Here is a 27,244-nt window from a genome sequence, read left to right on the forward strand (position 1 = left end):
TACCCCACCCCCCCCCCCCCGAGAAAGATCCATGACCCAAACTGACCTGTCATTCACCTCCCTGCTAGCTACAAGATAAAGTTTAAACTCTTCAGCTGGCTGCTTCGAGGAATGCAGCACAGTATCTCCAATCAAGAAAAGCTGAAACAGGCTAACACCAGGAACGCCACCTCCCATATGGTGAAAACCTGACATGTCAGTCTGTTTACTGGTAATCGCAGTCAAATTATTTGCATGTGTGCTTATCTTCCAGCCTAGACTGTCTTGGGGAAAAAAGAGGCTGGCCCTGGGGAAACAGGCACGGTGCCTGCAAAACAATGGGAATTTAGTAAGTGTTTATTTTTGAAGTGGGCATGGAGATACCTTGCCGAACTTGCTGGAATTTGCTTCCAGAAATCTGAAGAGCTGGAGGGAAAGTGGTGGGTAGATATTCAAGGCAACGGGATGAAGAGGAATCCGTGACCGGAGGAACAAGAGACAATGGGGATCTGATTCCATGTGACTGATTTTAAGAACAGAGGTGCCTCTGGATTAGCATGAAGGGCTCAGCTACACCAAAGAAAAGGAGAGGCAGAGAGGCAAAGGAAAGAGTCGGTTTTTAGACCTGCCCTTGCCCTGTGCTGATAAGCCCAGAATGTACATTGGAATCTCTTGCTATATATATATGTCTGTCATTGGGAGAGCACACTGTCATCTCCGTAGCCTTGACCTGGTATATCAGCTGCTTACCATATAGGTGTTGGTGTTCTGGGGACATGCTTAAACCCAAGAAGTGTCTGCTTTCAAGGAATAATGAGCTGGCGTGTGACGCGGCCTCCCACACAATCTGAAGAACCTTTCCTTAGTAGGCAAATACCTTTCCAATCTCTTCATAACACTTCCAGAGGGGGCTAGAAGATAGAGCTTCTATCTCTGTGTATACTTAAGCCCCAAAAGGTCCCACAAAGACCAGCAGTTAAGTCCCTAAAAGGAAGTCTTGAGTCCTTTATCACATTACTGGCATTTTCCTGCTTATCTCAATGTAACAACCCCTCCCACCTCCCCCCACAGATACTGTCTTTCTGTATTCTTAAATCCATGTGAATACAGATGGTGAAGTAAAAACTATAGACAAATCTTGGGCATTACTTCATTACTATTATCAAAAACTTCCTGTGCTCATAGGCAAATAATAATAATAAAAAAAAATACCTCTTTTGAACCTAACTGCTTTTAAGAAAAGGAACTTCTCTTGTTTGTCATTCTCCTTGCCTATGGATTGGTTCGTTCTTTTTCCGGAATCCTAATTTTCTGATTATTATTAAAATTCTCAAAGGGCTTCCCTGGTACTGCCCGTAAGGCCAAACTTTTGTGGTACATTAGAAAATCATATTGTGTAAAGCCCCAAGAGCCGACATTCAGAATGATGGTCAAACGTGAGGTTCAGCGCCATGATGATGTTCCTGATTCAGAGTACATAATTTCTCTGTTTTTTTAAGTTTATTTATTTATTTTGAGAGAGAGTGAGAGAAAGAGAGCGTGAGCAGGGGAGGGCCAGAGCGAGGGGGAAAGAAAGAATCCCAAGCAGGTTCTGAGCATCAGCACAGAGCCCGATGTGGGGCTTGATCTCACGAACTGTGAGGTCATGACTTGAGTCAAAATCAAGAGTTGGACGCTCAACCAACTGAGCCACCCAGGTGCCCCCAGAGTATATAATTTCAAAAAAAAAAAAAAAAAGTAACGAGGGGAACTATAATTTGTACAAAATTTCTCTTTATCCCTCTTTGTTATTTGGTTGTTTTTACACTCGGATATTGTTTTCCCATTTATTTCCATCTATGGTGGGGGGTTATGTATTCATCGCTCACCTTATGGTAATTCTTTTCATCTTGATTGCACCCGGTCACACCAGGTTTCTAAGTTGAAGGAGAGGTTTAGGAAAGACTCAGATTAAGGAGCGGGAGAAGAATCTTTGTCTCACTGTTGGTGGATATCATCTGCTCCTTTTATCCTACTCTAATGTAATTAAAAAGAACCCTATGATAGTGATCCCATAAGTTATTCCTATGGCCACTCCCGAGGGTAATTTGGCAATGTATGAAAAGTTTAAATATGTTCCCTTTGACCCGAGAAAAAATACAGGAATGCGTCTAGAAGGATATTCATTGATCACTGCATCATTTTTTTAAACCAAAAAAAAAAAAAAAAAAAAAAAAATCTGGAAACAACCTAAAGAGGGTATCATTCAAAAAGAGAACAAAGAACAACTAGGCAGTCATTAGAAGTGGCCTCCTGGTTTGCTCAACTGGTTAAGCATCCGACTTCAGCTCAGGGCATGATCTCACGGTTCCGGGGTTTGAGTCCCATGTTGGGTTCTGTGCTGACAGCTCAGAGCCTAGAGCCTGCTTTGGATTCTGTGTGTGTGTGTGTGTGTGTGTGTGTGTGTGTGTCTGCCCCTCCCCCACTCATCCCCTGTCTCTCTCTCTCAAAAATGAATAAATGTTAAAAAGTTTTTTTTTAAAGTGATGATATTCATAGTAGAAGAGAAAAAACTATTATAAAAAGGATATAGAGTAAAATCTTCCCCTTTGTTAAACTGTGTCCATACAGTAAAAAAAAAATTTAAGTTTATTTATTTTGATAGAGGCAGAGAGAGAGAAAGTGGGGGAGGGGCAGAAAAAGAGGGAGAGAGAGAATCCCAAGCAGGCTCCGGGGCTGTCAGCCCAAAGCCCAATATGGGGCTCAAGCTCATGAACCATGAGATCATGACCTGAGCTGAAACCAAGAGCCGACGCTTAGCCGACGGAACCGCTCAGGTACCCCTGTGTGTGTGTGCACTTTTAAAAGTCCCTAAGAATATTCAAAATGTTAACAGTACTTATCACTGGGAACCGTAACGCGAAATTATTCCTCGTTTGAGGAAAGAAAGCGCTAAACTTTGACCCCAGAACTTTGGTAAGGTCCACGACAGGGCACATCCACAGGGCCCCAGGAAGAGTTCAGGAGACACAAGGGCCTTCCCCTAAACCTGCTTGCATGGAACATTCGCTGAGTCGCCTTGGCTCCCCTGAGCAGCTGAGATCCGGACAGGTCACACCGGCAAACGCGTTCTGTGAGAGAAGCGGCACCGTCTCTGGCTCACTGCCAGAGAGGATTCGAGAAAACCCGGGACCTGGGAATGGTGGTGCCAGCTTAGCAGATCACACGACACCCATATGAGACTAGGGTCACGGGCCAGCCCAGAACATGGCCTGAGAGCTGAGTTGCAGGCGAGGCTGGAGAGGCCGTAGGAACCACTGGTGAACAGGGTGATCTGCCCCCTGCTCCTTCCGGCCTCACCCCTCAGGGTTGACAGTGGCTTCTGACCACACGCTCAGGGACGGACAACCTAGGGTTTCCTGGTGTAAATATTCTGTGCATGCTAGACGGTACTTTCAAAACCAAACAAAACTTGATTTAAAATAATAAACCTCCCATTGATGTTGATAATGAAGGAGATCTATTTACTCGGTCTTGCCTAATTTTGGAATCTTAAAAGTAAGTCTCAGCATGTGGGACCAGTTATTTTATAATAAATAAATGATTCGAGCGATTTCTCCTTAGACCCCACAACAAGCTTTTCTGGTTTGGGGTTTGTTTTAACAACAGTAGCATGACACGATTCTCTCAGATTTCCCAGCCAGCGGGAAGGAGCCACTGACTGAATCTGGACGCCGCCCCAGAGGCGGCAGCGGCCGGCTGGTCACCCCAACGCCGGACACACGGCCCGTTCCCAGGGCTTCGGTCTCCTCGTCCTCGAAGGTCAACGCGAGTGTCCAGTTCTGGGCTCCTCTGCCTCCGGTCCCCTTGGCAGAGGCCAGGCAGTGGCATCTCAGTGTTCCAGATCGAAAAGACCCTCAGCCAAAGCGGCTGCCCGAAAGGCATACGGGGGAGAGGCCCACCTCCTCGGAAGAAGCGTGGGGCCATTTTTGATGGGTGAGGAAGTGGGGGGAGCACGGGAATCCGAGGAAGAGTGGACGGGTGATCCTCGGGCCTGAGATGTTGGGCACGTGGCGGGAGAGTGAGGACGGGGGGGAGGGAGGAGGTGCTGCCTGAGCTCTGCCCACGCCTAAGGTGCTTCAAAGGAGAGCTGACATCCACGGAGGGTCCACCATACGCCTAGGGCTGCGCCGGGTGCTTTACACGGGCCACCCGCCGAGCGAGTGCAGCCACGGTCCCCTACGATCAGCACCCTTATGCCCATCGGACAGGACAGAAAGCCGAAGCTTAGTGGTCACACGGCTGTCGGCTGCAGGCAAGTCCCACCCGGCACCTGAGCGCCTGACCATTGGCCGAACTACAGCGCGCCCCTGGGCCGCTCGGAGGAGGCAGCCAGGCTGGCCCAGAGTCCCGTGGCTGACACGGCAGCAAAGGGGGGATCTGAAACCAGCTCTGGTGCCGAAACACACGACCCGTTCGTCACGCATGAGGCTTCCCCAGATCCTGGCGGCGAAGGAAGTTTCTCGGCCCGCTTGGCAATTTCACCCACGTGTCTCCACGTAGAGTCTTAGTGATGGGGTCTAGCCTTAAACCCAAAATACACTTGAGGGGAAAAAAAAAAAAAAAGGTACATGGGTTTGTGTGACCAATAAGCCACACTAACCAAGACGGTCTTAGACTAAGTTTCGGAGATCTTAAGACACATGCTGTAACTTCTGTGGTATTTCCTTCTGCTCTGTTTTGCCTTTTCTATGCACCTTTATGTTGCTGACTTCACCGGCATCAAAGCCAACAAGGAGGGGAACAAATTACTGGGCCGAGAGTCAGCAAAAGGCCCAGGCCTCAGTACAACCCTCAAGTGAGGAATTTTTTTTTCTTTTTTAAACCTGCTTTTGCTGGACGGACCCCTCTTTTTTTCCTCCCTGTTCCGTGAAAAACCAGCGCTTAGGCACCGTGACGGGCCTGGCAATATCACTGATCGCACATTATGCTGACACCCCAATTGCAATGGCAACCTGTGCTCGTGAGCGAGTGTGTCGGACCCAATCTCCACGTCTCCCTAGTTTTGTCTGTGTCTCATGTGCTCCGGGCCAGATTCTCAGCCGGTCACGGGTTCCTTTGGTCTCCCTTTGCCCACCCGTCCCCCGTTGTCTGGCCCCAGTGAACCATGGTGGGTGTTCACTGTTCTCTTCGTGTCGGGAAGCACCACCGTTAGCGAAGGGAAGATGCTTCTAGTGAGAGCAGAAAGGTCTCCCACCTCTCCTTCAGGCTGCCCCGTCCAGATACTTCTGGCTCCTGGGCCTTGCGGACTCGGTGGAGAGGTCCAGAGAGCGCTTCACTCTCCAGTGCCCTGCTGTTTCCGGTCACGAGGGCTCCCATGTGCCTGCTCAGGGCCTACAAAGACTCTCAAGAGAACAGCTCCTTCGGCTGCCACCCTCACCCCCGCCTAAGTGAAGGGCAGAATCCACGCTGCTTTTGCCCCTCTTCTGTGAACTCCACGTGGAACAACCCTGCCTTCCTCCTGCAGACATGAAGCACAGATGCCCGCCCTACTCATCCAGATCAAGTGGTGAGGGTGCCTGTGGTCAGCAGCTCCTGAGAGGGCTCCCAGTGACCCCCCTCTTGGTACTCATGCCCTTGTGTAATCTCCTCCCCTTGAGCGAGGGTCGGACCTAGTGAACAGGATATGATAACAATGATGGATCTCACTTCTCTTCTCTGATGAGGTCATGCTATGGACTGACTGTTTGGGTGCCCCCCAAATGCATCTGTTGAATCCTAACGCCCAACGTGACGGTATTTGGAAATGGGGTCTTTGCGAGGTTATCAGGCCCTTGTAAAGAGGCCTGAGAGCAGTCCCAATCCCTTGTCCCTTCCACCAGGTCTGGACACAGGGAGAAGATGGCGGCCAACGAGGAAGTGGGCCCTAGCCAGACACTGAATCTGCTGGCACCTAGATCTTCGATTTCCAGCTTCCAGAATGGAGAGGAATAAGCATCTGGCATTTATAAACCACCCAGTCTGGGGCGTTTTGCTATACAGCAGGACAAAGACAGGTTACAAAAGGCTGTGACTCTGGTCTTGTGAGCCTTGGCTCTAGCTCTGCCTGATGAAGCCGGCTGCCATGTTATGTGCTGCCCTGTGGAGACGCCCACGTGGCAAGCACCTGGAGAGGCTTCCAGCTGACAGCTCGTGAGAAACGGAGTCCTGCCAACAACCACGGGAGCCAGCTCAGAAGCAGAACCTTCCCGGCTGAGCCTTGAGGTGGCTGGACCCTAGGGAGAGGGCCCAGCAAAGCCACCCTGAACCCTTGAGCCATAGAATCTGAGAGAAGAGCTGTTTTCTGTGTGAAGACACTAAGTTTGGGGTCACCTCTGACTCAGCAATGTATAACTAAGACAGAACACGAAGCAAATCTCTCAGACTCATTAACCCTAGTCAAGTTCTTCTGGAAAAATCTCCGCTTTGCTTGGCCAAGGTGGCAGCAGAGGGAGTTTCCCACACCGAGGCCAATGTAACTGAGCTCTTAGAGCCCCTGGGGACAGCGGCCCCAAGGATTTCCATCCAGCGATCTGCAAAGGAGGTCTGACATCGGGGCTGAGGGGTGGCTGGACCGACTGGGCAATGAGCAAGTCTATGGATCCCCCTCCCCCAGATTCGGAGAGATGTTGCTTAAGTCCACAGAGAAGCTTCAAGGTGAAGGGGAAAATGGAGCTCTCTGGATCCACTGAGTCACGTGCCAGGGCGCTGTCACCTCAAATGGATAAGATATGCTTCGAGAATGCTCTCCAGGCCGGGAGCTGTTGCGGGATCTGGTATAGAGCAGGCACACAATAACATGTGCCGACTAATGTAACCAAGGTGGTGAAGCAGCAGTAATGATAGTGGTCATAATAATAATAATAATAATGGGCATTTATTCTGTGCCTCCTCTTTTGCCAGGTACCGGGCCAAGTGATTTGGGTTCCTTTTCTCATGCATCCTCAAACCACCCTGTGAGGCATGAATTGCTGTCCCCACTTTGCCAGTGGAGAAAACCGAAGGCTGAGGTGTTACAGCAGCCTTTCCGAGGCCACGTGGAGGCTGCGAGAGCAGGAAGGAGACACGGGGTTCTGGCTTCGCTCTGTCCGTTTCCCGCGTGGATGACCAGTGCCCCCGCTGCGCATTCTGGCCGGCGGGTGGGAGGGTGGTGGACGGGAAGGTGCTACTGTGTAAGTCCAGGCAATCTGGCTCCTGTCCCTCACTCTGGACCGCTTCTTTTTCTTTTCTTTCTTCAATGTTTACTTACGTAGTCTGAGACACGGAGAGAGTGTGCGCGTGTACAGGCACGAGAGGGGCGGAAAGAGAGAGAGAGAGAGAGAGAGAGAATCCCCAGCAGGCTCCACACTGTCCGCACAAAGCCCCACACGGGGCTTGATCCCACAGACCGTGAGATCATGACCTGAGCCGAAACCAGAGCCGACATCAACCTGCTGAGCCGCCCAGGAGCCACAGACGCCCTGCTCTGGGCTTCTTACAGAGCTTGCTAGGGATCTCCATGGCCACCTAACTACCCCAAGGAACGTGCTCCTGGGTTTCCGCAAGGCTTCTATCCTGGAAACAGATTCTGTGCGCTTCGAAAGACAATTCTTTATGCTTCCTCTCGATCCTGAAGGGCATTTGGCCCTTGAGATAAGTGGACCAGCACATACCAACCGCCAGCACGGGGCCGCTGGCTGAGAAATCTCAATTACTTCCGGTCCTGTCTGTCCCACTTTCCCCTGTCCAGGGTATCTAGAAACACATTTAGGAAACTGGAAAACAAAAACACCTCCTTGAGATAAGGACTGTTTCGGAAGGAGCCTAAAAATAAAGTACAATCGCGATCGGTGCACTCCTCCGTGTCACGCCGGCCCGGAGGGCCGCGGCTGCGTGATATCGGGCAAGCGGGCACGGTCATGTCTAAGTCCCCATTCGTCCGCCTGTACGCGCACCGTCCCACACGGCAGGCGGTGGCCACTGGAGACGCGCTGTCCGTGTAAAACACATCAGTGCTGAAGTAGAAAAAGATATAAAAGAATACCGTTAATCTACAACCACCTATCCTTCGTATTATTGTTAATAGTTTTCACGCCGGTTTCATGAAAAATGACAATGTTTGGAATCTATTAGGTTAAGTAAAATGTATTATGAAAACTTTTTTAACAATGGAATCCTGATCCAGATTTAGTCAGACTGTCCTCGTGTGCTTAATACAAAACAACCCTGGCTTGGGGCGGGGGCAGGGGGGGGGGGGGACACTGGGCGCCCCACTCTTCCACAAATGCTGGACAGGTGACTCCACAGACGGGGGTTCAGGACCGGGGCAGAGGGATTCAGAGTCCTGTGGGCCTGTTTCATCTTCCGAATTCTTTCTGAATTCACCACCAAGTTTATGACTTGTTTGTTACCCTCTAGGCAGAAAGAATTAAAACTTAAAAAAAAAAAAAAAAAAAAAAAAGAAGAAGAAGAAGAAAAAAAAAAAAACCTCTCCAGTGGAGAAACAGATCAAAGGCAGCTGAACTTGGTCAGTGGCTTGCAGGATAAATATTATTTTGCGGCTCAAACAAATCTTCTGGCTGCCTGGGCAAGACATGTTGATAAGGCATTTTTTATGTCTCTTCTCTCCACTCTCCATTCCTCCAACCCTGGTGACCTTTTCTTTTTAGCGCTCTGAGAGGCCCCTTGCGATAGTGTAAGAATCAGAGAGCAAAGGCAATCCTCTGAGCAGGAATACTTCTGGGCAGGACCGGCACGAGCTTCCCGTTCCCCTCTTGCCACACTAACCACCGGGACGGGTGGATGTTTGATGTGTTGTTAGTCTGCAAGGCCATCTCTGTTCTGTGTTTGAGTCTTCGTGACCACAAGCTACATCATTTTCAGGCCCTATCGCCTCCAAGGGGAAGGTTTGACAGCGTTTGTTGAAAGCGCCTTGTGAAAAACGGAATCTAGGAGGAGCCGCCAGCGGCCCCGGGACAGCTAACGCCGACAGGGTCCCGGGCGCTTGGAGCGGAGGGGCCTCGTGCCAGGAAGTTAGCAGATTCTCTGGTCTGTGATAACAAGACGGGTCACATTGATTTAACAGGAGCAATGCACCAGGCACACCGTCAAGTGCTTTGTAGGCATCGTCTCATTTGATCTTCACTGCAGTCCTGCTGGGTATTCTCTATTGTTCTTCAGTTTTTATTGATGGGAACGCACGGGACTCACCCAACATCACACAGCTACTAAGTGGCAGAGTCAGAAATCAAAATCAAGTCTGTGTGCTCCCTAAGCCCAGGCTCTGAACCCCTAAGCTATGGTGATCGAACAGCCAGGTCTCTGGTACTATGCACCCACACTTTCAGTTAAACTGTCAAACTAAGGGGGTTCTGACTTCCTTTTCTTTTTCTTTCTCTCCTGACTTTCTTAATGAGGGAAGCTTTCTAAAGTTACTTTTAGAGTTTCTGTCGCCATCACACATCTCTCTTGATTTGAGTTTATTTAAAGGTCATTGTTCAGGCAATTCGGGGCTGCTGGTACCGTTGGTCTTCATACAGCTCTGGGAGGTACCATCCAGTCTAATGTTGTGCAGTGCACAACCCGCACAACGGTGCACAGGGCCTGTCATAAAGAAGGTCAAATCGTTCCTAATTCACTTGTTACCACCTCCGGTCTTCCCATGTCATTCCTGATGAAAACACAACAATATATTAAATGTCAAAAGTGTCCCGTAGCATTGACCTAAATATCCTGGGCTTCTTCTCGATGTATTTAAGATAATACACTTAACTTCCAAATAGCTTCCTCTGTGGTTAGCTTCTCTAATCTTTCTGTAGGTAAAGTAGTGAGAACCAGAAAGTCATTAGGAGCGACGTCACTTCTGGCCCTATGGTTGGGTAAGAGTTTTTGAAGTTCTCATGAACCTCACAGTTCATCTGCAAGGTCACAGGACTTGTATCTTAACATGAAAAATCCCTACACCTACATATACAATGAGGTTTCCTCAGAACGTATGTGTGGATCCCTTGATAATTCCTTTTGGAGACTGCCTCTTTTGTTTGTTTGTTGTTTGTTTTTTCTCTTTTAAATAGCCTCAAGAGTGACTTTTTAAAAAAATTTTTTTTTCAATTTCAGTTTATGTTTCATCGGGCAAAAAGTAATCAAGAAATATATTAGTTTTACCTATTAAAAAAAGTGAGATAATAAAATAACGATACTGTTTTTCTTGTGTTAGCTTGCACACAGGCTCATGAACATTCCAAGAGCTGTTTGAAAATGTACTTCGAGGGATGGCATCATCCTGAAATAAATATGATCACAGTAAAGGAAAGTAGTCATTGGATCTATAGAAGTAAGGTTTCAAAGAAATACTTTATTTCCTTTTGGTCATGTCTGCCATGAGAGAATAAGGCACAGCCCTTGGTGCTGTGCGCCTGATCGCATGCTAAAGAATGAATACAAGGTAAAAATAAATTTAAATAACCACCCCAAAATGCTAAATTGAACTCTGTGGCTTGGCATAAAATTTAGGGCTTATGTTTAAAAACTTATTTTTGAAAGAAAAGCAGTTCGGAGGAGGGAGAAACCACTGAAACAGTAGTTCCTCTGCCAGCTTTAGCTCCTGACCATTAAGATGCCTGGCAACCAAATGTTCCAGAAACTGTAAATGCCAAGCAGCAGCCTCGGGCTGCCTCTGAGCTCACGCGCACACACACACTCTTGCTCAGAGGATTACTTACTCTGGAGAGAGGCCAGGTTGCTTGTGTATGGACCATCAGCTGGGCTTCTGAACCCCAAAAGCAAAGGGGTCCCACAGCCATGCAACACTGGAAGGGGCAGGTGCAGAGCCGTGGGAGGGGCCAGGGACTGGCGCCCCCCCGCGGGGCTCCCTGAAGGAACAAGGGCAAAGCCTAGCACGCCAAATTACCTGAATGTGCCAATCAGATAAGCCACCCCGCTTATCTAGGGATCGGGTTAATGAGTGAGGAAGGTCAGGAGTGTTCTTCTACCGGGATGGAAATATCAGGGGCGCTTCATTCAACTATTCAGCTGAATTATGTGGGAAAGAGGGTACAGAGACTTGAACTTAGGCTCTCCCCTACTTGCTGGCTTTTCATGCCAGCCCCGTAACAACATGTCTGTTGCAGAGTAAGAAGTAAATGTTAGTTATTACAGTATTATCCTGAGGTCCCTGTTTGTCTGCAAAATGAGCTTGTTGGACATGGCTTTCTCTGAGGTTCCTCCCAGTTATGGAATTTGAAAACAACTAGCTGTCTGATTAAAGTCGTTTATACAATAGACTGGGGTTTGACTGAATTCAACTTTTACCCCCAAAGCCAGTTGGCTTGTGTCAACACAGCCAGAGACCTCCCGCCCCCCCCCTCCCCCCCAGTTACAGCTGAGCAGTGTCTGGGACACCGAGAAAGAGCCGATCTCTCCTGAGGAGGTGCTCTGTGGGTACAATGGGACTGATCTGGGGGGCAATCTTCAGTATATTTACAAATGGAAACCCTCACTTACAGAATAGGAATCCAGTGGACAGGAAGAAAGGAAGAATGGAAAGCCAAACAGCGGGCAACCAAGACAAGGCAGAAGCAGCCACCGTCTCACGTGGGGAAGACTTCCATCCATGAAATGTAAGCCTTTTAGTCATCTTTTTCAGGTTGGGGGATGTCAAAAATTGACATGCTTCTCAGCACCAACATACTGCCATTTTTCCAATCAGAATCCTTGGAAAAGAAGTGTGTGTGAGTGTTATAGGCAAATGAGCATAGCTTTAGAGCGTTGCTTCACAGTATAAAAAGGAGCCAAGGGACGCCTCCTTAAAGACATCCATCTAGACCTACGGTTCTTAAGACCTACGGGGGGCATTTGACAAGATGGAGACATTTCGGGTTGTTACAGTTGGGGCTGGGGTACCACACCTCTAGCGGGTAGAGGTCAGGGATGCCTCTTGACATCCAACAGTGCACAGGATGGCCCCCCACCACAAAGAATGGTTCAGTCCAGACGTCGACACCGCTGAGGGTGAGAACCCCTGGGCCAGGCTGGGGCAGAACAAGTTAAAGAAATAGCATGATCTTGGTGGCTTTCTGGCTATCCACTGCCATTAGAAACAGTATTTTATATGGTGCCAGGGGCTCTTGAAGCGGATAGCTCCCTGGTAAATCTGTCTGCGAGTCTGACTTCCACATACGGAGGGCAGGCCCTCTTAAGTGTTGGCTGGATCCCCCCCCCCCCGCCAGGAGCAATACAAAACCCACCGGGCACATGCATCCCATGAGTTTACAAGCTGAAACAGTTCAGTCTGGAAGATGCGCGTATGTGATAGCTCTTCTCTGAAACCATTTCCCTGCAGGAAGGAGAAGCTAGAGATGGTTGAAATCAGGAAATCAAGAGTTACCTTGCTGGGCAAGCCAGACCACACGAGCCTGTCTGGCAAGTGTGCGAGTTTAAGGTACTATGCCCCCCTGCCTTGTTGGAAAGTTGGAAGGGGTCCCACATGCATACGAAATTGCTTCCCACAAAAAGGTTAGACAAAACTGGTGATTCAGGGAGGCAAGGCCTAGATAGAAAAGATTAGTTAGCAATGGGAGAATGGAAAGTTCTAGATAAACTGGATGTTATTTTAAGACCTAAAAGCATTGGTCACAGGAGCTTGAAAGCATGGAGTGAGACCTCGGATAAGCAAGAGTCCACGTTCCCTCGTGAGACGTTTCCACCACTATCCCAGCTTCTTTCTCGAAATATCCAGTTTCACACGGTGTGCCTGTGTTGCCTTTTGTCTGCCTGCCTTCACCTACCTCAGATGGCAGGGACTCCAGTGGCCCCCCCTGCCATGTTGCGGGCAGAGATTTTCAATCATCTATCTGCCTACTACAAAGGTAGGCGCTCGTTTTGGATGGACTTCACCACCTTAGCAAAGACGCCTCACTCAGGAGTGCCACCTACTGGTCAAAGGGGAAAGGGAAGAAAAACAGGATAGAAAGGTGAGCAGGAGTGAGTAATTCTGTACCTAACTTCGAATTCTGGTCAGAGCCATGTGCTAAGATGCTTCACCTAGGCCCAGATTTAACATAGCTTGCTCTACTTGGATTTTTTAAATTATCCCATATCAGAGTTAAAAAATACTCTACGGGACCTGACCAACCCTCTAGATCAGGGATAAAAATTAGTGCTCATTCCTAAGGCCAACCTGCTAGGGAGGCTGGAGGGCGGGTGGGGGGGCGGGGTATTCTGAAAATTGCCCAGAGTAATTGAGAAGGCTCAGGACACAAACAGGAGGGAGTGTCGCTATATGCCCCAGTGGTCATGCCAGGTCCGGGTAATGGCAAGGCAACAGGACTTTACCATATATCTCTGTATAGCAGAATTTCTGATCAGGTAATTTGAACCCACGGTCAACACAAACCAATTCAGGGTTTGGAAAATTAGGGTTTTGGTCACCTTATTAAGGTTTCCCATTTCCAATTAAGAATCTAACTTTAAAATCTTACGTTTAGCTAATTTTGGAACACAGGAGAGCTTGAAACCTAGCCCTTTGCAGCTCCAATTTATATCCAGCAAAGAAAATAAAGTCGCTAAGTATGTGTGTGGCATTGAAGTCTTATTCACGTGATACATGGGGGGGAAGACTCAGGCTTTCATTCACTTCCATTAAATTAGCCATGATTAAGGGTGCCTGGGTGGCTCAGTCAGTTAAGCGTCCAACTCTTGATTTGGCCTCAGATCATGATCTCGTGGTTGTGAGATGAGCCTGGGTTTGGGATCCACTCTGGGTGAGGAGCCTGCTTGGGATTCTCTCTCTCCCTCTCCTTCTGCCCCTCCCCCACACACTCGTGTGTGTGTGTGTGTGTGTGTGTGTGTGTGTGTGTGTGCGCGCGCGCGCGCACTCTCTCTCTCTCTAAAATCAAAATTAGCCATCATTATAATCATTACTTAGTGAGTTCCCTCTATGTGCAAAGCACTCTACTAGGCAAATTAGCTCTCTCGTGTAATCCTAGGTGTTGTACCATTTTGTAGACAAAGAACCTGAAGAAGTACGTTCACAGAGCCGAGAGCCTTGCCTGAGGTTCACAGTGGAAGTGACTGAGCTCTCTGTAGCCCTTCTGTCTTGTCTCCTGCATATAGAGTCAGACTCCAGGACTTAAAAGGGAGGCAAAGGAATTTCTTCAGAATCTTCTTAACTGACCGGAGTCATAAAGTGAGTTTCCAGGGGTACTATTTTCTGGGAAACCATGCTGGAATCTCCTCAGATTTCCTAAGTGAGAGCAGCATGACAAAAATTCTCCAGTACACAATATGGCGGGCCATGGAGACCAGGAGGGCATCAGTGACTTTAGATAATAGCAGGGAGGAGACACCTGGGGATAAGGGTAAGACAGACCATGATCCGGGCGTGGGTTTCTCCTTTCTTTCATTTTTTCCCCTCTTTTCTTTCATTTTATAAGAACACGCGAGTATTGCGGCTCATATATTTGAGCCCTCATTAATAAATATTAAGATAGTAAATGTCCCTTTATTAAATGTTAATAACTCATTGGGTTTATAAATGAAACCTCATAACTCTAACAAGTGAAGACTAAAATAATTAAGTCACAAGGAAAGAATAGTCGATGGGGGGGGAAACGAATGTGTTCTGAAACCTCATTTTTGGTTTTCTTCCCCCCAAAAGAGCACCCAGCCAGAATGAACGTCGAATACGAAGAAATACCACCAAGAATGTGTTTCCTGTTCTTACCTCCCTGCCTTATTGAAAACTCCATTCACTGTTCCTGCAGTAAGTGCCTTCCCTCAACAATCGGGCCACTGTCCCTGAGACTTGGCAAGGGCCTTTGACATAACCAACAGCAAGGGAGATGTTTTAACAGCTCCGTTAATACGGCAACAGAGGTTTATTGTTATCAGACAGACACTCTGGGTGTAGCTTCCACTGGCCCACCTGCTCTGTTTGGAGGAGCCGCCGCCCTGAGGGTCAAGTCCCAGCAACGTGGAGGATTAGCTCTTCGGCTGGTGAGCAGGGACCACAGAGCACAGAGATCTGGAGTCGGGTATCTGGAGTTGGTGAGAGTGGAGTGTGAGCCCCGATCCTCTGACCCGCTCTGTGCCCTGTGGCTAATTGCTTAATATTTTTAAAGCTCAGTATTAAACAAGCTTAGCATTTTACCTGGCACATAATAAGCACCCAATAAATAGTAGTGCTTTTCTTCTCTTAATTTTTTCTAAAAATTTGAGTTATTACATGTATAATAAGTTGCACAAAATCTTCAATGCAGACTCCAATGATTCTCTGCATATCTAAACATCACCCAGATCAAAATATAGAGCATTCCTAGCATCCAAGAGGGCTACATCATGCCCCTTCCTCGTTATGCCTGAGCCCCAGAGGAAACAGCTCGCTCAATGTCTGTTGCCACCGATTTTGACTGTTCTTGAACTTTCTAGAAAGTTTCATCATACGGTATATGTACTTTCTGTGTCTGGTTTCTTCCATTCAACGTTTTGTCTTTGTGTTGTTTTGTGGATGAGAAGGTTGTTCTATTTTGTGGAACGGTATTCTGTTGTGTGAATACACCATAATTTATGTATCTATTTTACTGGTGATGGCCATTTGAGGGTTTTTTTTTCCAGTTTGGGGCTATTGGGAACAAATCCGTGAACCCTCTTGTACCATGTCATTATTTTTTATAGGCAGAGAATATGAAATCTGCTTCCCTCATTACTGGTAGACCAAAATTGGTTCCAAAACCATTTTTCTCTTCTGCTTTTCTCATCTATCATTTCAGTGAATATATTCAAATACTAACGGCAGCAATTCCTAATTTTTTCCATTTCTGCATCTCTCCCTATATCGTATTGTTTAGCTTCTGAAGAGAAGAAGCATCATACTACCTGGAGAATCCCACAACTATGTCTGAAAGAGTTTGGTGTGATGTTTTTAATAAATATGCAAAATGATTGGAATTAAAAATTTTATAAAAACCGTCTGCTCTTTCCTTCAGAAAGTATTTCATTAGGGGCGCCTGGGTGGCTCTGACAGTTGAGCATCCAACTCTTGATTTTGGCTCAGATCATCATCCCAGGGTCATGGGATAGAGTCTGCTTAAGATTCTCTCTCCCTCTCCCTCTCTCTCTCTCTGCTCCCCATTCACTCGCATTCTCTCTCAAAAAAAAAAAAAAAAAAAAGAGAGAGAGAGAGAGAGAAAAGAAAAGAAAAGAAAAGAAAAGAAAAGAAAAGAAAAGAAAGCATTTCTTCAGACAAAACTATTAAGACAAGAAATGTGCTCTGGGAAAAAACAAAGATTGGTTTGATGGGACTCTTATTCTCAAAAGCTTGTAATCCACAAAGAGGAAAGATGTCCATACTCAGTAACAGTATAACAGGCTGGAATGTGTGGAGTGCAGGAAGAGAGGCTCAGATAAATCCCACAGAAGTTCACAGGAGGAACTCACACGAGTCCTCGTTCCCACACAAATCATCTTACCGAAGCACAGAACCCTCTAGCAGGTGCCACGTCGCTAGTGAATGTAGTGATGTGAAACTTACATCTGGCAGCATTTATCAAGCGCCTACAAAGAAACTGTGCAAACCAATGTGCTGCACATTTAAAGAATGCTAGGATAAAAGGTGTTCCCCAAACACAGGGTGGATGTGATGGAGAGTCTCCTCCAACTTAATTGCCAGGAAATAAATACTTTCCTCCCCATTTACCTGAAGTTCTTTACCCGAGGTCTACAGAGGAAGGACATTACACTTTTTCCAAATCACGGGGGAAACTGAGGCACATAGACATTGAATGCATTTAATCCAAATGTTTTTAAAAAAAGGATACATTGGTTAAAGAAAACAAGTAAGGACACTGTACAGGAAGCGACGAAAAAGTATAGCCAAAGCTCTCTCAACTTATCTCAGACATAAGGTCTCCCTTGGATGCAGGCAATCAATCCAGGGCCAGCAGCCCAGTGGAGAGGCAGACCCCGGTGGGAAAATGCAAACACAGCAACAGCGAAGAGCTGGTTGTTGGGTACTGGATGTTTCCATATGTCTTTTTTTTTTCCTATGCATGTGTGCATCTCAGAGACTTTCTACTCAGAACACGGATGACTCTCAGGTACAGCCAGAGCACCAATGGAATATGACGCGACAATGAGAAAGAATGAAATCCTGCCATTTGCAGCAATGTGGATGGAACTGGAAGGTATTAAGCTAAGTGAAGCAAGTCCGTCAGAGAAAGACAGATATCATATGATTTCATTCATATGTGAAATTTGAGAAACTTAACAGAAGACCATGGGGGAAGAGAAGGGGAAAAAACAGTTACAAACAGAGAGGGAAGCAAACCATAAGAGACTGTGAAATAGAGAGAACAAACTGAGGGTTGACAGAGGGGGGAAAGGGGAAGGGCATAGAGAGGGGGAAATGGGTGATGGGTATTGAGGAGGGCACTTGTTGGGACGAGCACTGGGTGTTGTACGTAAGCGATGAATCATGGGAAGCTACCCCCCGAACCAAGAGCACACCGTATACACTGTCTTTTAGCTAACTTGACAATAAATTATACTTAAAAAAAAATTAACAATTAAAAACAAAATCAATACGACGGCTCCCACGATGCCTCAGGCAGGGGAGTCCACCTTAGCTAGCATTTGCCTGACATTCCAGAGGTCTCCACATTGTGCAATAAATATCTGTTCAATATAAATATTTATGTTTCAGGTTTTTATATTGGCAGGCGACTCCACTGTGAGTACGAAAATGAACGGTAATAAAGATCTAGTCACTCTCACTGAACTGAAGAGTGTGGTTCCAAGCCTCAGACAATAAAATCCCTCTCCCAGAGCAAAGCTCTTTGCTCCACCCTGTTGTTTGAAGACGTCTGCCCTCCATCTGCCCACAGGATTTCCATTGACGTAGATGGGAACCCTGGATTCCAAATATATAACCCCAAATAGGTCAGGAAAGGAGGCCTGTCACAAAAGGGAATCTGTCTTTCAAATGTCAGTGTGTGACAGCTCTCATGAGAGAAAGTCATAGGAACCCAAAGACTTAATCCTCTGCTCTAATGACTTCAGTGAATAGGCCTGGAGAAAAGTCACTTAGCAGCAGCGTCTGTGAATTTTTAACTGTAACTGGAGTGATGTTCCATCGCTAGAAATCCCTTCTTCCTTCTTCAGTGACCCTTTAAAGATGAACAGATTGACGTGGTAGGGGCATCTCTTCAAAGCTGCTCAGGGATCCAGACAGGCAAGAAAAATGCAAACTGCATTTAGGGTCAGTCCAACTTGTGTTTGGCTTTGCCTGTGTGTCCAGGGCGGCATTCGGTCCTCACCAGCTGTGTCCTGAGCCGAACTGTGCGCCCTGCCCTGGGCCACGTGCCAGTTCCCCTCCTCACCGATGTGTCCCAAGGGTCTGAAATACCATTTCATTGGGAGGGTGGCAGGATGGATGAGTTAAGTCGTGGCCCCAATAAAATCAAAGTGCCCCTAGTAAGAGAGAAAATTAAGCCTGTAGACCTATTTCAATTGGACAGCTGGTTAGAAGTAGGTTGGATAAGGCTGGGGGCAGATTGGAAGGGTGAGCAAAAGGGAAAACCAGATGGAAAGCCCCCTGTACTTGACATTGAGAGAAAAGCTCTCTAGGGGGAACGGGTGGGCCAGCAACGGCCAAGCCTCAGCCCTTTGAGTGGCTTTCAGAAATATATACGAGGCTGGACGCCTGGTAGGTTGAGCGTCGGACTTCGGCTCGGGTCATGATCTTGCAATTCTTGAGTTCAAGCCCCACGTCAGGCTCCTTGCTGACAGCTCAGAGCCTGGAGCCTGCTTCAGATTCTATGTCTTCCTCTCTCTCTGCCCCTCCTCTGCTCACGCTCTGTCTCTCACTCTCAAAAATAAGTAAACACTGAAAAAAAAAAAAGAAATGTTTATGAGGCTGAAGCTTTTCTGTTTGCTGTGACACCTACCGTGTCATAAACAACATGACATATTGCATGATCTCACTTAATTCACGCAACCATCCTAGGAACAGGTTTTTTTTTTTTTTTAAGTTTATTTATTTATTTATTTATTTTGAGAGAGAGAGAGAGGGAGGACGCAGAGAGAGGAGAGGGGGAATTCCAAGCAGGCTCTGCACGGCCAGCGCAGAGCCTGACGTGGGGCTTGAACCCACGAACTGAGAGATCATGACCTGAGCTGAAACTAAGAGTCTGACACTTAACTGGCTGAGCCACCCAGGTGCTCCGGGAGACAAGTATTAATAGCCCATGTTACGGATTTGGATTTGGATTTTCAGCCTGACCTGCCTCTCGTGGCACAGGTGGTCAGTGAGAATGCACGTCGTTTCTCACCACCCACCACAGCGAGGCCAGACGCACCCAAGGCCTGGGGATGCTTGGTCCATAGAGATGGCGGAAAGCCACTGCATTCAGATATCATCCGGCATCGGCTTTAGGCGTCTCTGAGAGGAGGCAACCAGGGAAGCTCTGTCACCACTCCTATCTTCATAGAGCTTCATAGATCGCTTCAAGAGCAATCTGGCCCCATCAGATGCCCTGGAATTGACAAGGAGATAAGATCACCCTCTGTCGTTCGGCCAGCCGGCAGGAGCCGGGCTTTCTCCCCAGCCCAGTTTCCGCACTGGTCACACCATGGAACGGAACCCAGAGATAAAATGTCACCACACCCCCAAGAAGGGTCCGAACCTGCCTGTGGAGGTGGCACTTCCATCAAGGTCCACTTAGAGAACCGTCTGGGAGGAGCTGGGACCAGGATAAGCAGGTGGAGCCTCGTTCTTGGCTGTCACAGCAGGCATCTGATCAACGCATCCTCTACCTTCCTTGGTAAACAACTTCCATTTATGTAGTACTTGAGAGTTTACAAAGACTTTTTATTCATTCCTCCATTGTACCCTCAAAACGATTAGGAGAGGTGATTCCTGATTTTACAGGTAGGGAAGAGGTTGAATGACCGGCTTTGCATGACCTAGCCAATGAACATCAATGTCAAACTGGGAATCCAAGCATGTTGGGTATTTTTTATTAATGACTTTTTCAGACGGAAGAAAGGTAGAGAGACTAGATCATACTCTCTGTGCCCATCACCTCACGTTAATAACTGTGAAACATCTTTCCAGATTTGCTTCATTTATTTTTGATTTGCTGAAGTACTTTCGCAGACATCCCGTCATTTCACCCCAAAGTGCTTGGTGTGCACCCCTGAAAAAATCAAACCACCTTGGGGGGGGGCGTTGGCTAAGCATCCGACTTCAGCTCGGTTCATGATCTCGTGGTTTGTGAGTTGGAGCCCCACCTCGGGCTCTGTGCTGACAGCTCCGAGCCTGGAGCCTGCTTCAGATTCTGTATCCCCCCTCTCTCCTCCCCTCCCATGCTCATGCTCTGTCTCTCTCTGTCTCTCAAAAATAAATAAATATTATAAGTAAGTAAGTAAGTAAATAAATAAATAAATAACCACCTGTATTTTCTGACCTTCAACACTGCGGTCTGCCCGTCACTCCCTAACGCACTGGTAGAACTCACTTTTGTCACACGTGCCGGAGCGCTCAGCTCGTTTCCATTCTGACACGTTTGGTTTCCGGTTTTTGCAACCACAGCAGCATCCACCACGATGGCTTTATGCACTGTTCTCACCCTTCAAAGGTGTTCCCTCTCCTGTTCCTGACTCTGGGACTTTAGAGCTTGTCAGCAGGTGAGCAGAGAGAGCCAAGTCGGGGCGACTGATGAAATCAGAGCTGGGCTGCCCACTGTAAACAGATCAGGTGCACCCTTGAGGTATCGGCAGAGTGGGGACACTTTAAGGGTTTATAATAGAATGGACGTGGGGCGCCTGGGTGGCTCAGTCGGTTGAGCATCCGACTTCGGCTCTGGTCACGATCTCATAGTTTGTGAGTTCGAGCCCCGCGTCAGGCTCTGTGCCGACAGCTCGGAGCCTGGAGCCTGCTTCGGATTCTTTGTCTCCCTCTCTCTCTGCCTCTCCCCTGCTCACATGCCGTCTCCCTCTCTCAAAAATAAATGAAGATTAAAAAAATTATAAATATATATTTGTACATAAAAATTTAAAAAAAGAACGGATGTGAAAAATAACAAGCCCCATATCAACGTACTAGATTTATCTTGAGAAAATAAGAACCGGACTGGTCTTTGGGATGCTTAGTTTACGGTTTAGTAAGGTTTGTGTGCTGGGTTTTCAGGGAGCACTATCGCTTTTGCAGTATTCGGGGCCTCGAAAGTATCACTCTGGCTCCCACCAGTGTGAGGAACTGAGAATTAACACAGCTGCTGAGTAAGAGATGGAATCCCAGCCTTGGTTCCAGATCCAGCAAAGGACCCTAGATGTTTAGAAATTGGGAGAAGGTGGGGCGCCTGGGTGGCGCAGTCGGTTGAGCGTCCGACTTCAGCCAGGTCACGATCTCGCGGTCCGTGAGTTCGAGCCCCGCGTGGGGCTCTGGGCTGATGGCTCGGAGCCTGGAGCCTGCTTCCGATTCTGCGTCTCCCTCTCTCTCTGACCCTCCCCCGTTCATGCTCTGTCTCTCTCTGTCTCAAAAATAAATAAAAAAACGTTAAAAAAAAAAAAAAAGAAATTGGGAGAAGGAGTTTCTAAGGCAAGAGGCTGGGATAAGATTTTCCTCCTCATAACTGGCTGAGCACCAACCTCTCCAGTGGCTTTCGTTAAGGTTTACGAGGGGCCCCAGGGTGGCTCAGTCGGTCAAGCGTCCGACTTCAGCTCAGGTCATGATCTCACGGTTGGTGGGTTCACCCTGACAGCTCAGAGCCTGCTTAGGATTCTCTCCCTCCCCCTCTCTCTGCCCCTCCACTGCTCTCTCTCTCATGCACACACACACACACACACACACACACTCTCTCTCTCTCTCTCTCTCAAAATAAATAAATAAGCTTAAAAAGAGAGAGAAAGCTTGGTGAGACTGTTTTCTTGTTTGCTGGGACATCTACCACATCCCCAAATGAAGGACTGCGTTGTCCTGCTCCCACCAGATTCATGTGCCCATCCTATGAGACAGGCGTTTCTAGCCCCACCTTGTGGGTTACGACATCCCCCCTGAGAGTTCGGGTGAAGGACATCCCGGGATATCCGACAAATTTCTCGGGAATAGGGAAATGCCCGTGTGAGCAGTGGCTGTTGTCACGGTGTGTAAGAAGGTGGCCAAGCCTGACTTAACGCTCGCAGTTCTTGGGATGAGACGGGTCGGCCTGGAGGACCACCTTCGTGCCCCTAGGCATCCTCACTCTTCCCAGCCGCAGCACTTGGGGTGCTGCCCCTGGGGCCTTTCGCCCAGAGCCCCCCAAGCTGGAAGCCCGGCCCGGTGGCTCGGCCAGCTGGGCTGGAAAGCCTGCTCCAAGTCTGGGCCTGTTGCAGCCAACGTGCTTTACACCGCGCAGAGAACGTAGACCAGACGCCGTCTTGAAGAATCTCGTCTCGAGCAGCAGTTTATTGATCTGGCAGATGATTAAAAGACAACAGAGATGAGCTCAAGTGATGCTTTGGTTTTTCCATCCTGAAAGCGAATCTGAAATTTCCCTGGGGGATCATTAGCCTGTCTGCTGCTGCAGAAGAAGCAGATGACTCCTCGGTGCAGTCAAAGGTCACAAGAGTGTCCCGTCAATGTCTCCCGGCTCTTGCCCGTTCTCAGCAAGGCACCCCGCGGGGCGACACGTTCCGTCCTGGATGGGGGGCATACCAGCCCCTCGGTCCGGATCACACCTATGCCAAAGGAGCCCACGTGCAGTCTATCGTGTGGGCTCCGCTCTCCTTCCCTCTGTTTACGGGACGAGGCAGATGCTTATTGGACTAGCTGTAAAGTTTTCAGCCTGTTCCAAAAGAAAAAGAGGAAAAAAACTGGCTTGTACGGGTCGCCCGGAGCCGGCCACTTCCAGCAGTAGGGAAGAGGGATGGAGTTTGGGCTGGTGTGCATGAACTCACCTGGAGTTGTCATTTGAAACGGACATCACCGCGGCCAAACCTTGGATGACCTAATGTGCTGCAACAGCACATTACTTAGACTTGTCACTAAGCAGGTACGCTATGGTTTAGGGAGAAATTACAGGGGGTTCAACGCTCAGGCGGCCGATTATTTACAACCTGTTCCTAATGCGAGGGCTTTTACAGCAGTGGTTTTGTGGACAAAAGTACATATTAAAAGGCTAATGTAATCGCTCATGTTGGCAGTGAAATACAACCAGATTGGGTTTCAGCAGGACACCTATAGCAACGGAGCATGCTTCAATCTGATTAGAGACAGAGCAGCTCTCTCCTGGAACAAATTATATGCCGCCCAGGCCAGCACTCGGGGAACCTGAAGAGCCAACGAATCCCGACAATTACCTTCTTCAAAGCAAACTTCTCTTTCCTCCTCTTACACGCTTTCCGACCCCAGAGTTGCAATTGCACACTTACGCTCTTTTATGCGAGACTCCGCACCCCGGCTCCCGAGCTACCAAAGAAAGCTGACTTTGCTTTGGAAACCCTGAACAACAACGGCGGGACCCAAATTCCCTTGTGCCTCCAAGTTCTCTGCAAAACTTGCTTTAGAGTGAAAACACTGCATCCCAGAAAAGCACGCATACGCACGATTCCCTTGTACCGCATCAAAGGGAACTTCCTCAGATGTTTTTAACGGGGGGAGGGGGTGCATTTTTAAAGATAAAATGAGCCCCGTTCACCCATCCCCACTCTCCACCCCCTCAGCCCTGGCAGCCCACTGTTTTTTGTCAAAGATAGTTGTAGTTGCAGCTCATTAATCATCCACCACCCAGACGGACCCTGCCAGGAATGCTGATAGCATCGGGGCCGCGGGCAGCAGTCTGCAGAGACAGGACGGGACGGGTGGCGCGGCGACATTCTCTCCAGCCCAGTCTGCCAGGCCACCCGCCCAAGAGTTTCTGTTTCTCAAGTTCTTTTCCATAGATTGAGAGCTGACGCGCTCGCTCAGGCTCAGATCAGCTGTGCAAGCTCTCTGATGGTGGAGTCTTTGGTACCTGAATAGTGATGGCACTGCCGGGTCATCCACAGTGCTGGCAGGATTGAAAACAACCAGAAGCAGCCAACATCCTTCGTTCCAGACGTTCACTGTGCTGGGGCACTGGGGTGACTCAGTGGGTTAAGCGTCCGACTTCAGCTCAGGTCATGATCTCACGGTTTGTGGGTTCGTGGGTTCGAGCCCTACGTAGGGCTCTTTGTTGTCGGCACAGAGCCTGCTTTGGATCCTCTGCCTCTCTTTCTCTCTGCCTCTCCCCTGCCCTTCCTGTCTCTCTCAAAAGTAAATAAACGTTTTTTTTTTTTTAATTAAAAAAGACATTCACCATGCAGATTATGGTCCGGATAAGCAAGTGAGTTTTGTTCTATCATAGCATCACCAGAGCAATTCCATATCTGGATGTCAGCTAGACTCATTTGCAAATGAAATAGAGTACACACACACACACACACACACACACACTCAGAGGAAGACATGTAGCCTTTACACATTGGCCTTCGTTTCTGAACCCAATATTGGGACAGCTAGTGCAGTATGCAGTGGCAATATTGTTTTATCTGGGAAAAGGTCATATATCAAAGACACACACACACACACACACACACACACACAGTCAACAGATAATGTATTGAAATCCTAAGTTCTCCAGATGAGAAGTTTCAACGAGCAAATAATTTGCTTTTCTCCTAAAAAGATAAACTAACATCAAACGATCATGCGAAGACCCAACGATAGTTTTTAAAGAGGAGAGCCTTCGCTTGTTCACAGATATCTTCAAGTACTCTTGGGAGGCAAGATTTACTGCAGTTTAGAGGTGAAACTTTGAAGGCCATAAGATGAGAGGTCTACCCCATGTCATTTGGGGAAGTCTCGTTCTGCGACACTCTATTTAATACCCGTTCCGTTAGCCCCCTGCCAAAGACGCTCCTTCCCTTCCTCAGACGCTGACTTTAATGGACACAAAGTCAAATGTTGGCATATGGCAGACCTTACTTCCTTTACCCCCTCTCTGCTTTAGGGAGATGGAAGGCGACAGGGGGACAAACCCAGACAGCGGGGTTAGGATGGAGAGCCATGTTTACTGTTTGGATTTCCCTGCACGGGGGGACTTGCTACCTGAAGTTAGCTGGGATCTTGTGAATATTCTGAATCACACGAGGAGGGGGTTGTACGAGCCATGGGATTGTAAAATTCTCAATTAAAGAAAACATCTTAGGGATAAATGTAGCACCCCATCCAACAACCCATCCCACAACCAACAACCCATCCAACAACCAGTATAATTACCCAGTTAGGAAGTCACATGACCAGCAAATGGGTTGCCAGCATAAGAAGTGTATCATCTACGCAGCCTCATTCAATGTCATGAAAAGCTTGTTTTAAAGAAAGTCCCAGAGGGGCGCCTGGGTGGCGTAAGCATCCGACTTCAGCCAGGTCACGATCTCGCAGTCCGTAAGTTTGAGCCCCGCGTCAGGCTCTGGGCTGATGGCTCAGAGCCTGGAGCCTGTTTCCGATTCTGTGTCTCCCTCTCTCTCTGCCCCTCCCCCGTTCATGCTCTGTCTCTCTCTGTCCCAAAAATAAATAAACATTGAAAAAAAATTTTTTTTTAAAAAGAAAGTCCCAGAGAGGCACCTGAGTGGCCCAGTTGGTTAAGCGCCGGACTTCAGCTCAGGTCATGATCTCACGGTTTGTGAGTTCTAGCCCCGCATGGGGCTCCGTGCTGACGGCTCCGAGCCCGGAGCCTGCTTTGGATTCTTGTCTCCCTCTCTCTCTGTCCCTCCCCCACTCCTGCCCCGTCTCTTTCTGTCTCTCAAAAATGAATAAACGTTAACCAAAAAATAATAATAATAAATTAAAACATAAAGAGAAAAAAACAATAAAGAAGGTCACAGAATTCAGATTATTCAAGCACACAGAAGCTTGTGTGCAAACAAGAACATTTACAAAAGGCCTTAGGCAAAATATGAAGGCAGAGAAAGCTGCTTACAGAGATGTGCAAGTGACTGACAGATGCACAGACATGTCACATTAGACACCGGGAGGTAGGCACTCGACTAGCATGATTCTGGGACCCTCACCCACTCTCCTGCTATCCCATGCCTGAGCTCCAGAGAAGGTCAAACCAGCAGGGATTGGAAACAAGAGTTTTCAAATGAAAAGGCACCCAGAAGGCCTCAAGGTGAGGAGCGGGGTTTTTACCAAGGGTTTTAGACAAGTAACTGTGTTAACGTGAGCCAGCCTTACCTAAAACCCAACTTTCAAGCAAGTCGAGTAAATGCTCCTAAAGGCACGAGACAAAGTCTTCTCTCTTTACGTTTGGAAAAAACGAAAACAAAAACAGAAAAGGAAGGAAAATTCAACAGCAGGGTCCAGACATGCCACAAAGTTCTCTCCCTGAATGAAAGGTCTTCTTTAAAAGATAAAGCGAACTCTGGGCATCTATCACAGTCCCTCTCCGCGAGATAAAAGCCGAGGCATTTGTAGAAAAGAAAACTCTCAGAGAAGCCAAGACTTTTCTTGTCAAAACAAGGAGATTATTTTCTAGCAACCAAGCTCCGTCCTTCTGACCTTGCCTGCCCTTAAGGTGAAGGAGATAATAAAAGAGGAAGCGAGAGACTGAATCAGATAGCCCATGTGTGAGGGGAAGGAGAAAGGTATTTGGGGCCAACTCCACTCCATCCAGATGCTTCTGGTAAAAAGGCGCCTGGCCCACGGCTTCCCGCTGTATCGAAAAGGCAGAGTAATGTTTACTTGGAATCGGGTTTTATTTTTATTTATGCCCTCGTGGCGGTGGCTGCTACGTCACAGGCCACCGTCCCTCCATCGGCCACGCGTGCTCTGGTCGTGGGGGTGCAGACAGCCGTACTTGAGTCGGAGAGAGGCAGCGCAGGGAGCACACTGCCGTCCCTTTGTCAGATGTGCTGGCCAGAAGGGTTCTGGCCGACCCCGTAAAAGTAGCTCCAGAGCAAATCATTAGCACATCTAACCTCAATATTTTGAAATCCAGAAACAACATTGAGTCATGCTGGTCGTACTGTAAAGTTTTATTGCGTTTTTTTTAGACAGAGTCAAAAACAAGCTCGGGATCATGTGAATTATCTCTTTACATGTGTCAAGCCCAGGAATTTGGCAAATGGATCATAATGATGGAATGGAGCGGGGGAGCCACCGGGAATATGTCATGAGAGAAAAATCGCCCTGGGCCGGGGAATGTACAGCACTTCATCAGGCAGGTTCCCCATTGTCCGAACCACATACCTGGCATGGTGTCTGATCTTAGAA

The 27,244-nt window shown here is 48.0% G+C and overlaps 1 long non-coding RNA gene across 1 annotated transcript; it reads right to left on the reverse strand.

The window, feature by feature from the left end:
* Positions 1–7,749: 7,749 nt before the first annotated feature.
* LOC123590470 lies at positions 7,750–10,786 on the reverse strand. Its single transcript, XR_006708777.1, has 2 exons — positions 10,698–10,786; positions 7,750–7,991 (listed from the first exon to the last, which is right to left on the reverse strand). It is a non-coding gene; the product is annotated as an uncharacterized LOC123590470 (long non-coding RNA).
* Between the last annotated feature and the right edge of the window lie 16,458 nt (positions 10,787–27,244).

This window comes from Leopardus geoffroyi, chromosome B4 (genome assembly GCF_018350155.1).
Source record: "Leopardus geoffroyi isolate Oge1 chromosome B4, O.geoffroyi_Oge1_pat1.0, whole genome shotgun sequence".
In the NCBI taxonomy this organism is placed as follows: domain Eukaryota; kingdom Metazoa; phylum Chordata; class Mammalia; order Carnivora; family Felidae; genus Leopardus; species Leopardus geoffroyi.